This window comes from Lathyrus oleraceus, chromosome 3, assembly GCF_024323335.1.
Source record: "Lathyrus oleraceus cultivar Zhongwan6 chromosome 3, CAAS_Psat_ZW6_1.0, whole genome shotgun sequence".
In the NCBI taxonomy this organism is placed as follows: Eukaryota; Viridiplantae; Streptophyta; class Magnoliopsida; order Fabales; family Fabaceae; genus Lathyrus; species Lathyrus oleraceus.
Genome location: NC_066581.1, coordinates 481,687,620 through 481,701,493, shown reverse-complemented (window position 1 = coordinate 481,701,493; position 13,874 = coordinate 481,687,620).

Sequence of the window (13,874 nt, the reverse complement as noted above, 5' to 3'; positions counted from 1 at the left end):
TGGAAAGCATTTTGGTATCAAGAAATGTTTAAAATGATTCTTGTAGCGGTAAATTCATTACCATCAAGCTATGGATAAGCTAGATGTCAATTAAACCAGAGTCGCCACCAGACTTTTATTGTTTCCAAGGGAAAAGGGAAAAGTACGAACAAAACCCAAAGATAAGAAGTTTTCAAATCAAAACTAATAAAATTCCAGAGATTACAGGTAAGGGGGTTGGTTACATAGAGGGAAGGTGTTATCACCTAAAGTGTCCTAGGTACTCCTAGGGAGCCCTTTCTTGTGCGCATATGTATTTTTTTATACAAAATGATGTTTGCATAAATAGAGTGGAGGGATGAGGAAAGAATTCATTAATTACATTTTTGTGTTTGACAAGACCTTCGGACTTGTGCCTACGTACCAACATAAAATGAGGGATCAAAACCTCGTAGTTCGTGGTAACAATTTCAAAGTGAGTGCATTGCTTTTTACAAAAATTTAAGTTTAACAGAGGCACAAGAGGCCTAAAAAGGGTTTGAATGAGTGTTAATTCTTTTTGGATTTTGAAATTTTAAGTCAAGTATGATTAAGTTCATTTACAAGTTTAATTAAGAAAAGAGTTTAAAAAATACAATGGCATAAGGCCAAAGTTTCTAGTTTGCAAAATGGTCTAAGTTTAGAAAACAAACACAATCAAAGAAGATTTTAAAAGGAGAGAGAGATTTGAAATTAAATTAATGGGGAGGAGATGAAGATACTAATCCTAAGCACATATTAAAAGTTAAGAGTTGAAAATATCTGACAAATGGGCTGCAATCCAATACACAAGAATGTCATATAAAAACCCAAATTTCCCTTGGACTTTAAAATCAAGCAATATAACATACAAATAACAAGATGAAGAGAAAGGCATCAAATAAAGATAGCCACATCCAAGCTTAGCAATTCGATGGTCTTCTTCATAATCTTCCATGTATCAGATGACTTCAAAGATAAGTATTAGACACAGGTTCAAAATAACAGCTCTAAAGGATCATGTTGCAGATGAATTCAAATGGGATCACAATACTTGCATCAGATGAAATTTAACTTCACAAGCACTTGGTTTCATGAAAGTTGGTATTGACCAAGTCCTTTGCATAGGGAGGGTTGCCTAATTCTAAGTCCAAAGTCTCAGAGCAAAACCAACAGTCCACACAAAATGTTTTTTTAGGGTTTTTGTAGTTATTATGTACATTAAGGTCAAAGGACCACAAACACAAACAAGTATATATAAACACAATATATTCACAAAGTATGGCTCAAGTGAGCAAAGTAAAAATGACATTAAAGTAAACAAATTGAATGGTATGAATAATGGCAAATGAATTAAGACTTGAAATTAAAGTGCATAAAAGTAAAAGGCTTGAAATTAAATGTTAGGTTTTAGTTGATTAGAAGTTAGTATTGCTTTTGTTTTTGTTGTTTAAGTCATTCTTTGGAGAACACTCAACCCACTATTCACAAGCATGGATCCTTGAACCAAGACATCTTCCAAAGGAAGGAAAAAAGGTCAAGTTTCCAGACAATACCATGAAATATGGGAGACTTACAATCTCACTTACTAGAATGCTATGCCTTTTTGTGTCACAAATTTAGCGTTATAGTAAGCAATCGTAATTGGACTTATGTAGAAGTCACAACTATTTGAGGCCGGGAAAAAGAAATTTTAGTGTTAATGCATGTTAGAAACATGACACTATGAACCATGCTCCTAAAACATACCACACTTAAAAAGAATATGCAAAAATGGTGGACCTAATCTCATCCACACTTATGTTGATTTTTCAATCAACTAGCCTTAGGATATAGAGATATTATAGGTCCATGAAATGAATGAGAAGAGAATGGGATTGATATGAAGAGGGAGGGGAAATGGAATCAACACAAATTGCTCAAAGGAGGACTTTTATCAAATTAAAATCATTCATTCATTTTGGGAGATGAAATGTACATTTCATCAATCCCCTAAGTCCAATGATTTTAACTCAACAAAGTCAAATCATTCTTGACCAAGGCCCAACAACATGAGTCAAACTCAACAAGTCAATATCAAAATCTCTACACAATTTATTTTGCAATTAAACAATTAAAATCAATTAAATAATGCATTAAATCAAAGTATGGTTTGTCAAATTCCTAAAACCTCTTCAAAACACCAAAGAAATGGCCATGAGAGTTATCATAGGTCAAACAAGGTCAAAGGACCTTGGAGAAAAAATTTCATAATTTTTGGAAACTGAAACTATTTTTAAACAATTAAAAATATTCACAAAATCAATTAAATCATGAAAAATATTAATGATGATCCAAAAAATAATTTTAATTCAGAAAATGAAAGAGGAACTTATTTTAAATTTTTTGGTGAAACTCTCATATTTTTTGGATCAATATTAAAATTAATATGAATTAATGAAAATAAACCAAATAAAAGGAAAATCAGAAAATAAGGAAAAACGTGGACCACTTGATCTCCCTCATTAATTGAGGTGGCAGATCAAGTGACTGCTAGCGTGCATTCCACCATGGTCATGAGTCAGCGTGCAACACAAATGGTAATCAGTTTCAACGCGTGAGATTAGATCATTTCAAATGGATCATGTGGCTCTAATGATGGCCAACACATCATCGGAGCCAAAGCTCCGGTCTCCTTCTCTGGTGAGCTTCACCAGACTGGTTCACTCACAACCATCACCAAAATTAAAAATAAGGACATGAATTTAAAGTAAAAATGCCTATGAGCTCGAATCTGGCCTCAATTTATCCTAACTCCAAGTATATTGAGAGATACAAGGAGTTGAAATTTGAGGTGCACGATCTGAGTTGCTTCGATTTGACCTCAAAGCAACTCAATCTTGTTGCCTACATTGGTAGGACTTCATACAACCAAGGATCCAAGAGAATTATGGAGAATTGAGTGAGAATCGAAGAGATGAAAATTTCTGGAAAATACCTTCAATGCAGGTCTGTGCTAGATTGATCTTGCTCTTGCTTGCTCTTGATCTTATTCAGGACGCTTGAAGGAGTAGAATTGAATGGATGAAAAGCTCAGGACTCTTGGAGTTTCGAATCTCAAAACAGTGAGATTCAAACTCAGTTTCCAATGGAAATTATTAAGGTTATCCTTTGAAATGAGAGGGTTTGAAGGTATGGATTCAAAGCTGGCACGCAGGGTCCTTGTTTCTGAGCATAGAGGGCTCTATTTATAGCCAAATGGATTGATATTTGCACACTTGAAATGAAATCCAAAAATAGCAATGTACATTGCATGGGTGCATGAGCGTGTACAGGCCCATGAAATCACTTCTTCTGATCCATAATTGAGTACAAGCAATGTTGAGATCATGTTGGAATGCTAGGTAATGGTGTATGGAAGTTTCAAGTTCAATCTTGCCAAATGATGATCCAATGTTCAAGCCATGCGCAACCCATTCAAATCTTGTCCAAAATGGATGAAATTGGACTTTTTCGAAAGGTTAGATCAAGAGGAACAATTTCCATGTTGGACACTTTTTAATTTGAAACTTGGATCATGATGAATTTTGAGGTGGAAGTTGGGAAAATCAAACATGTCAAAAAAATTTATAAGTGTCAAGCCATATGTTCACTTATTCCACCTTGGCTAACTTTTCATGTGAGCTTCAAATGAAAAATGTTCATTCATCAAAGTTGTATCTCTCTCAAAGTCCTTCAAAGTGGCAACAAATTTGACCTCATTTGGGTTTAATATGAAGGAGTTATGCATTTTTGAAGTTGAGGAAAATCACTTGTTCAATGGCATTGATCCAAAATGACCTATAATGTATCCTCATATCACATGCACATAAAAGTTGAATTAGATCTTTCTCCAAACATAAAAGTTGAATTATACATATTGAATTTTATTGTGAAACTTGGAAATATTTCATCTTATAAAATTTGAGCAAGTTATGGCCTTGGGAAGTTGACCACCAAATTAGGGTTTAGACAAAATGACCTATAATCTTTTACCATAAAAAATGACTTTCCAAGAAAAACTAGCTCTAAAACTAAACATGAAAGGTTTTTGGAATGTCATTTGTAGTAACTTTGATCTTGGAATCATTTTCATATGACAAAAATTGTAGGAGATAGGGTATAGGGAACCCCAGTTTCGATCAGATGAATTCCTCTGGTCAACCACCATGAACCAACTTGCTAGCTTGCAATTATCTTGACTTTTGGGACTCATGGAAGATCATATATGCATAAGATAATGAAATTTGAAGTATCCCCTGAAATATTTGATCAATTGTTGAAGAAGCTTGTTGAAAAAGTTACACAAGATATCCATATGAACTAGGGTTTACAAGGCAAACTAATTCCAAACTCTTGATGAATTCTTGATCAAAATAACATGTAAAACTCATGGGGATCCATATATGATGTCTAGAGCGATAGTAGACCAATTATTGATTGAGCTCCTTGCAATGAAGGTCTTAAACCCTAGATATGAGCTTGATAGATCAAAGGTGAGCATGTGCACTACCTACAAAAGTGTTAGACAAAATGCTAAGACATATTTTTGGTATTTTGGTTAGCATAAAATGATAAAATACAAAGTATGATATAATCACATGATGCTTGGTGATCTCTCCCAATGAATGAGGGGTAAGGAGAATGCCAAGTTGTCATCCCAATGCTAATGCATATGATGAGGTAACATGAGGGATCTTAGGGTCAAAATTGGGGTCTTACAGCTGCCCCTATTTAAGGACGTTCTAACTGAGGAGATGAAGGTTAAAATCTTTGCATCGACTCAGTAGAATGGGCTTAAATAACAACATATAGAAAAAAAAATTGGTCCCTAAGAGACCTCATGATGCATATGATATGAATGTTAAAATAAATCCCTGTGGGGAAATGTTGCCATAAAGGAAAAGAATCCGGAGAGACTGAAAGTCCGCAGGAGCATAATGTATTCCGTAAGGAAAACTCAATGGGGAGACAGAGACTCTGGGGGGGGGGGATAAAAAGGATTGTGTGTAGGCTAGGGTACGACTTAAAAATGCTGGGGGACTAGAGGGATTTCCATGAAAATAAATCAACGGAAAGACTCAGCCAGGGAAAGAAGGACATATGCAGGGAAGCGATTAGATCAGGACAAAGCTGAAATACTCGAGCCAAGCAGGAAAATGGAGATTTCACTAAGGAAATGAACACTCACACTCAACTAGGGAAGAAATGATATTCAACACAGGAGTAACATAAGTATATTATCCACTACCGGTTATTGGGTAAGGAGATAACAAAATCTGACAGAGAGGACATCCGTTATCGGTTAGGGTAAACATATCAAGGATGACTCGCTGAAGGCAACCAGGAGGCGTATTAATTATCGGTTACTGGGTAAGAATAAACGGCTGGAAACACCAAAATAGGATTTACAACTACCGGTTACTGGGTAGAAGACCGACGAAAGAGAATATCCGTCATTGGTTAAAGTGAACATATCAAGGATAGACTCAAAGGAAAGAAAATCCGTCATCGGTTAAGATGAACATATCAAGGATAGACTTGCCTGGGGATTCTAGGGAGGATATCCGTCACTGATTAGGATGAACATATCAAGGATATACTTCCTGAAAAAGTAGGAATTACATCTATCGAATGCGGGATAGAATACTAGAAAGAGAAAATTTGTCACCGGTGATAATGAACATATCAAGGATAGACTCAAAGGGGAAGAATATGAATTATATCTATCAGTTACTGGATAGAAAAAAAATAAAAGAATATTCGTCATCAGTTAAGATGAACATATCAAGGATAAACTCTATAAAGGGGAGAAAAGCAGGATTTACAATTACCGACTACTGGGCAGAAAACCGTAAAGAGAAGGAAACCCGTCATCGATTAGGATGAACATATCAAGGATTAACTCTCTAGGGAACAAAAATAGGGATTACAACTACCGGTTACTGGGTAGAATACCAAAAAGAGAATATCCGTCACCGATTAAAGTGAACATATCAAGGATATACCTCATGGTGAAACGTGAAAACGAATCCACTGGGGAGAAAAAAGGGTTACTCCTGTCGGGTATTGGACAAAAGTAACAAACTACAAACTAAGAAGAATATTACCAATTACTGGGTAATAGACTCTTAGAGGACCAAGGGCATCTATCTAGGTAAGATCTAGAAAGAAACGGTCAATCAAGACTCAACCCAATAAGGATATAACTCAAGGGGAGTGGTTCCATCCATATAATCAATTGGGGAGGAAACTGAAATAATAGTCATCCACGAGGAAAAAAACTCAATCAAGACTCAACCCAATGAGGATATAACTTAAGGGGCTGACACTCTACAATTGAAGGAGGACAGACACACCAAACTTGCATGGGGATAAAGTACCACCGTAGCAGTGAGTCAAAATAATAATGAATCACAAAGTGTAATGATGCAATAATGAAATTTCTGAATGTATATGTATATGTATATGTATATGTGATGATTATGCTGACAAAATGATCGCAAAAGATACAAATGTCACTGTTTTGAATTATCGATACAATTCTCGGCCAATCCACATAAGAGGGAAGCAACTGCTGGAGAAGAGATCAAACGTCTCGAAGGCTCAATCCTGGTCTGGGAAAGCACAAGGATCTGCTAAGGAAACTGCTATCAAGCCTACGGGGAATTTTAGGTTAACACCATATCAAATGGGAGACAACCCTGCAGGGAAATAACACAAATAGCTGCTCAGAATCAGGGAGAAACTCTGACTGGGGATGAATCTGATGGTGATTTACGGAGAAGCCAGAATTCTGCCGAAACCAAACAAACTGCTGAACTAACGCGCCTACGACTCAAGGGAGGCCAGAAAACTCAGTTGGGAAAACCAACAAACATCGGATCCTGACATGCTTCCGGGGATGAAAGATAAGGGTTACGTCAACTGCTTGGGGAGAACCAACAATGCTCCATATTTAGGGCTTACCGCTTTCAAACTGCTGTTGGCCTTCCTTTAAGTGAAATCGATTATTTAAAAATAATTGCTTTTATATATTTAAGAAAACATGATTTTGGTTTAAATTTTAATTTCAAAAATGATCACAATAAAATTTAAATCTATTTGGTTGAATAATAAATAAGAGTAGAAACAATTGGATAAAAGCTCAACTTTATTTAATAGAATGGTAGTCTGTAAATGACAAGACTTCATAGATCTTTACAAAAGTTGAAAAATGGTAATTTACATGGAAAAAGGGCTACTTTAAATACAATGATCACTGATCCTTCTACCAACTCTTAATATCCACTGTCCTCTTGGTCGCCACTGGGTATGATGAACCAAATTTGACTAACTTGCTCAAGAAAATCTTCAAAAACTAAAGATCAATAGGATGCAGTTACTTTCCATAATCCCTAATTTTTGCATAAATTGCCCCAAGGCGGGGTATTCATTTTATCGGGATAATTCTTTTTCTGTTTTATGTCTCTAACTTTTTCCTGGATCGCCCTTTCGAGTTCAATCCACCGAGACGCTCATTTTTGCCTAAGCCGCCCTTTCAAGTTTTCAACTTAGCGAGTTGTTATTTTCTTTTTAGGCGAAGTATTTCTTGACTGCATCGACATTCACAGGACGTGTGAACTCTTCACCATCCACAGTTGTAATAATTAAAGCACCGCCTGAAAAGGCTCTCTTAAAAACATATGTGCCTTCATAATTAGGAGTCCATTTCCCCTAGAATATGGTTTGAAAGATAAAATCTTCTTGAGTACAACGTCACCTTCTCTGAATACACGAGGTCTGACCTTCTTATCGAATGCTTTCTTCATTCTCTGCTGATATAACTGACCATGACACATGGTAATTAATCTCTTCTCTTCAATTAAATTTAACTGATCAAACCTGGTTTGACACCATTCAGCCTCATTCAACTTGGCTTCCATCAAGACACACAATGATGGGATCTCAACCTCTAATGGGAGCATAGCTTCCATGCCATAAACAAGTGAGAAAGGGATTTCCCCCGTCGAAGTGCAGACGGATGTACGGTACCCATGCAAGGAAAACGGGAGCATATCATGCCAATCCTTATACGTTACAACCATCTTCTGGATAATCTTCTTGATGTTCTTGTTTGCAGCTTCAACATCCCCATTCATCTTAGGTCTGTAGGGAGAAGAATTATGATGTGTAATCTTGAAGTCTTTGCAAAGAGCTTCCACCATATTATTATTCAAGTTCGATCCATTATCAATAATGATCTTACTTGGCACACCATATTGGCATATGATCTGATTCTTGATAAACCTTACAACAACTTGCTTGTCACATTCGCATACGATTCCTCTTCAACCCATTTTGTGAAATAGTCAATAGCCACCAAGATGAAATGGTACCCGTTCGAAGCTTTGGGCTCAATCATGCCAATCATATCAATTCCCCACATGGAGAAGGGCCATGGAGAGGAAATGACATTCAAAAGTGTCGAAGGAACATGAATCTTATCCGCATAAATTTGACACTTGTGGCATTTGTTCACAAACTTGCAACAGTCAGATTCCATTGTCAGCCAATAGTAACCTGCTCGCAACATCTTCTTCGCCATAGCATGTCCATTGGAATGAGTACCAAAGGAACCTTCATGGACTTTAGTCATCAACAGGCCTGCTTCGTGTCTATCCACGCATCTGAGCAGAACCATATCGAAGTTTCTCTTGTACAATACATCACCATTCAGGTAGAAATTTCCAGCTAATCTCCTCAAAGTCTTCTTATCTTTCAAGGATGCCCTAGACGGGTAAATCTGACTTTGGAGGAAACACTTGATATCATAATACCACGGCTTCTCATCTTTGACCTCTTCAACAACAAACACATGAGTTGGCCTATCAAGACGCATCATAGTTAAATTAGGAACTTCATTCCAATACTTCACCATAATCATCGAAGCCAATATTGCAAGAGCATCTGCCATCCGGTTTTCATCTCGAGGGATATGATGAAACTTAACCTTTGTAAAGAAAGTTGAAATCCTCCTCGCATAATCTCTATATGGTATCAAACCGGGTTGATTCATCATCCATTCACCTTTGATCTGATTCACAACCAAAGCTGAATCTTCATAGACGTCTAGATACTTGATTCTGAGATCAATGGCCTCTTCAAGCCCCATAACGCAAGCTTCATACTCAGCCATATTATTTGTAGACTTGAAAGTCAATCTAGCTGTAAACGGAAAATGCATGCCTTGAGGAGTAATAATCACTGCCCCAATGCAATTACCATATTGATTAACAACTCCATCAAATACCATGCCCCAACAGGAACCAGGTTTTGACCCTTCTTCAAGCAATGGTTCATCACAACCTTTCATTTTTACGTACAAAATCTCTTCGTCAAGAAAATCATACTATACTGAGATCGGTATTCAATATCATACTCTGATAACAACATCTGCCAACGGGCGATCCTCCCAGTTAACGCAGGCTTCTCAAAAATATACTTGATTGGATCCATTTTGGATATCAACCAAGTGGTATGATTCAACATATATTGACACAGACGCTTAGCAGCCCAAGCCAATGCACAACAAGTCTTCTCAAGCATAGAATACCGAGTCTCATAATCGGTGAACTTCTTACTGAGGTAGTAAATAGCATATTCTTCCTTTCCAGTCTCATCTTGCTGACCAAGAAAACAACCCATACTCTCTTCAAGCACAGTATAATACATGATCAACGGTCTTCCTTCCACAAGAAGAGACAGAATCGGAGGTTTAAGCAGATACTCTTTGATACTATCAAAATATTTCTGGCAGTCTTCAGTCCAATCACAAGACTGATCTTTCCGAAGAAGCTTGAATATAGGCGCACATGTGGCAGTCATGTGTGAAATGAATCTTGAGATATAATTCAAGCGGCCGAGAAAACCTCTAACTTGCTTCTCAGTTTTGGGCGCAGGCATCTCTTGTATTGCTTTGACCTTGGCAGGATCAACTTCAATACCCTTCTCGCTGAAAATAAATCCCAACAACTTACCAGAACGAACACCAAAAGTACACTTATTGGGATTCAAGCGGAGTTTATACTTCCTCAAATGCTGGAATAACTTCAACAAATGTTCAACATGTTCCTCTTCATCAATGGATTTAGCAATCATATCATCAACATACACTTCGATCTCTTTATGCATCATATCATGAAAAAGAGTAGTCATTGCTCTTTGGTAAGTTGCACCAGCATTCTTTAAACCGAAAGGCATCACTCTATAATAGAATATTCCCTAAGGTGTAATGAATATGGTCTTATCCATATCCTCGGGTGCCATCTTGATCTGATTATAACTAGAAAATCTGTCCATAAACGAAAAGACTTTGAATTTAGCTATATTTTCTACCAACATGTCAATGTGTGGCAGAGGGAAATAATCTTTCGGGCTGGCTTTATTCAGATCTCTATAGTCGACACACATACAGACTTTTCCATCCTTCTTTGGAACATGCACAATATTGGCCACCCATTACAGATACATAACGGTAATAAGGAAACCGACATCAATCTGCTTTTGCACTTCTTCTTTGATCTTCACTGCCATATCAGGATGGGTCCTCCTCAATTTCTACTTGACTGAAGGGCATTCTGGCTTCAACGACAATCTATGCTCCACAAACTCAGAATCCAAACCAGGCATGTCTTGATAGGACCAAGCAAACACATCTGAATATTCTCGAAGAAGATCAATCAACCCCTTCTTAACCTCTGGACACAGTCGAGACCCAATCTTGACTTCCTTCACATCATCCTCGGAACCCAAGTTGACTAACTCAATCTTCTCTTCGAATGGTTGAATGGATTTTCCTCGTGCTCAAGTAGACGAGACAATTCATTAGATACTTCTTCATCACTTTCCTCCTCAGCCTCAAACACAAGGAATTCAAAATTTGGAGAAGGAGTAGGATCATTGTATTCAATGGGTTTAGAAACCAACCTGCATAATGATTTAATATTTTGTTTTTAGAGAAATGAATTATGACCAAATATTATGCAGATGGGCAATTATTTATTTATTTATTTATGTTTTTTGTGATTACCATTTTTTCAGAAAAGCAAAAAGTAAAAATAAAACATCATAGATGTGGATGAATATAATTATATTTTATTGATGATCAAATTTGAAAATGCCCAAACAATGTTCACTTCTCCGTTAGGCATGTGAGAAGGATTTTCAAAAACAAATAAAAGCAATTACTTAGATTGATGCACAATAATAGGAACATCAACAACAGTCCAATTGTTGCAAGCTTTTCCATGCGTGACAGAATTGGTGCAGTCTTCATCTTTATCACCCTCGATCACGACAACTAAGTGTTGTTCATTACCATGAATGAACCCTCCGCTACGGAAACTGGGTTGCACATCTTCAGCTCTAATCACAGATGAACCTCGTTGGAATCCCAAACTAGTTATGCTCTTGTTATCGGCGACCTCTACCATCTGGCCCCACTAATTAGAATTACCGTCTTCAACAATCTTCTGCGCATCTTTGAATGAGGACATAGGTGCCCCAACTCTCTTTTACTCAGCAATAGATAAGGCTTGGAACGGAGTTCCAATCTCATCCTCAGCTTCTACATAACATAAATACGACAGATGTCTTACCAACAAAGCCTTCTCCCCGCCGATGATAACCAGCTTTCCATTCTTGACAAATTTCAATTTTTGATGTAGCGTTGAAGTAACGGCTCCTGCCTCATGTATCCATGGCCTTCCTAACAAGCAGCTATAGGTCGGGTGGATATCCATTACCTGGAAAGTAATTTGGAAATCACTCGGACCTATCTTCAAAAGAAGGTCCACTTCGCCGATCACAGTCTTGCGAGAATCGTCAAAAGCTTTGACGATCACGCCACTATATCTCATCGGAGATCCTTGGTATGACAACCTTGAAAGAGTTGACTTTGGGAGTACGTTTAGTGAAGAACCAGTATCGACCAACACATTTGACAAAGCATCCTCCATGCAGTTCATTGAAATGTGCAACGCTAGATTGTGATTTCTACCTTCCTCAGGAAGTTCCTCATCACAGAAGCTCAAATTGTTGCAGGAAGTGATGTTAGCCACTGTAGGATCAAGCGCTTACCACTGAGCTAAAAGCAATTGCTGTTAGTGAGGGTGCAACTTTATTTCCTTATAGTATGAGCTTTTTCAGGGGCTGCACCTAAAGCGAAATTTGTAAGCTCCCTCTAAGCACCATGGGTTGGGATGTTAAGCCCATTCGAATCCCTAAGGGTGACGCTGGATTTATTTATCCAACAATCTCCCCCCCAGTGTCAGCCGGGGGGATTCGAACCCATGACCAAGCTCTGATACCACTTGTAGGATCAAGCGCTTACCACTGAGCTAAAAGCAATTGCTGTTAGTGAGGGTGCAACTTTATTTCCTTATAGTATGAGCTTTTTCAGGGGCTGCACCTAAAGCGAAATTTGTAAGCTCCCTCTAAGCGCCATGGGTTGGGATGTTAAGCCCATTCGAATCCCTAAGGGTGACGCTGGATTTATTTATCCAACAGCCACAATATGATCAAACTGATCCACCGTAACATCATGCTCTACATACGCGTGCTCCAATACTTTCTGCAATGCTTCTCTGTGCACTTCAGAATTCATAAGCAGAGACAACACCGAAATCTTGGAGCGAATTTGGAGCAACTGCTCCACCACATTGAATTCACTTTTCTTGATCAAACGAAGCACCTCATCATCATCGTTAGGCTTCAAACTGTTGGATTCACCAGACTGAAACTTCGGAGCGCTAACTGGATCCACTGCAGGCACTTCCACCTTCTTATTGGCTGAACCATCTTCCACATTCTTTGGGAACACCGGCCTAAAAACTCGACCACTACGGGTCACCTTCGTAACATCAGCAATGCTCACAATAGAACTAGTCGTTGGCAAAGGAACCTCTTGACTATTCTCTAGCATGGTAGCATTATACTGGTACGGGACAGCCTTATCGAATGCATATGGGACTGTACCCGTTAACCATATTACCAACGACGATATTGATCTGTTGCTGACGATGTTACTACTACTGCTGCTGTCTTACTGGATTACTATTCTTTCTGGAGTTTTGAATACGGGGACTATTACATTGACATTGTTACCCATGTGACGGGACTGGAGAATCTAGATCATTGCTTCATCCATCAACCTCTGGATGTCACTCTTCACAACCAAACAACCTCGGGGGTTAACACTACAGATTGCACAACCATCTTGGTCATGCTCACAATCGCTTACCAAACAGATATCCTTGTGCATCGTCACCAAGGACCTTTTAATGGAATGAATATCAAATACCTTGAACTCCCCAGGACAGCCATCCACCATGTTGACAGAAGGGTTACCATGAGCAGGTAGTGGATTAGCTTTGACATTAGGCGCACGGGCCTCAATGGATACCATTCCACTTTTTACCAGCTTTTGGACTTCATACATCAGGGGGTAACAGTTCTCAATATCATGGCCAGGAGCCCCTTGGTGAAAGGCACAGTGAAGCTCTGGCTTGTACCACCATGGAAGTGGTTCAGGAATCTGTGGCAGATTTCTTGGTTGCAAAAGGTTCTTGAGAACCAAAGATGGATACAGTTCAGCATAAGTCATAGGAATTGGGTCAAAATAGACCTTCTTCCTCTCAAAATTTTGTGGTTGTTGATGATTGTTGATATTGTTGTTGTTGTAGGTGTTTGTTCTTTGCGGTGGTTGTTGTTGACGTTGTTGTTGAATTGGTGTTGATTGATTGTTAGAAAATACCAGAATGACAAATCATACTTGATGACGGTGTTTATGGGGTTGTTAACTTCTTTTGACATGAGGC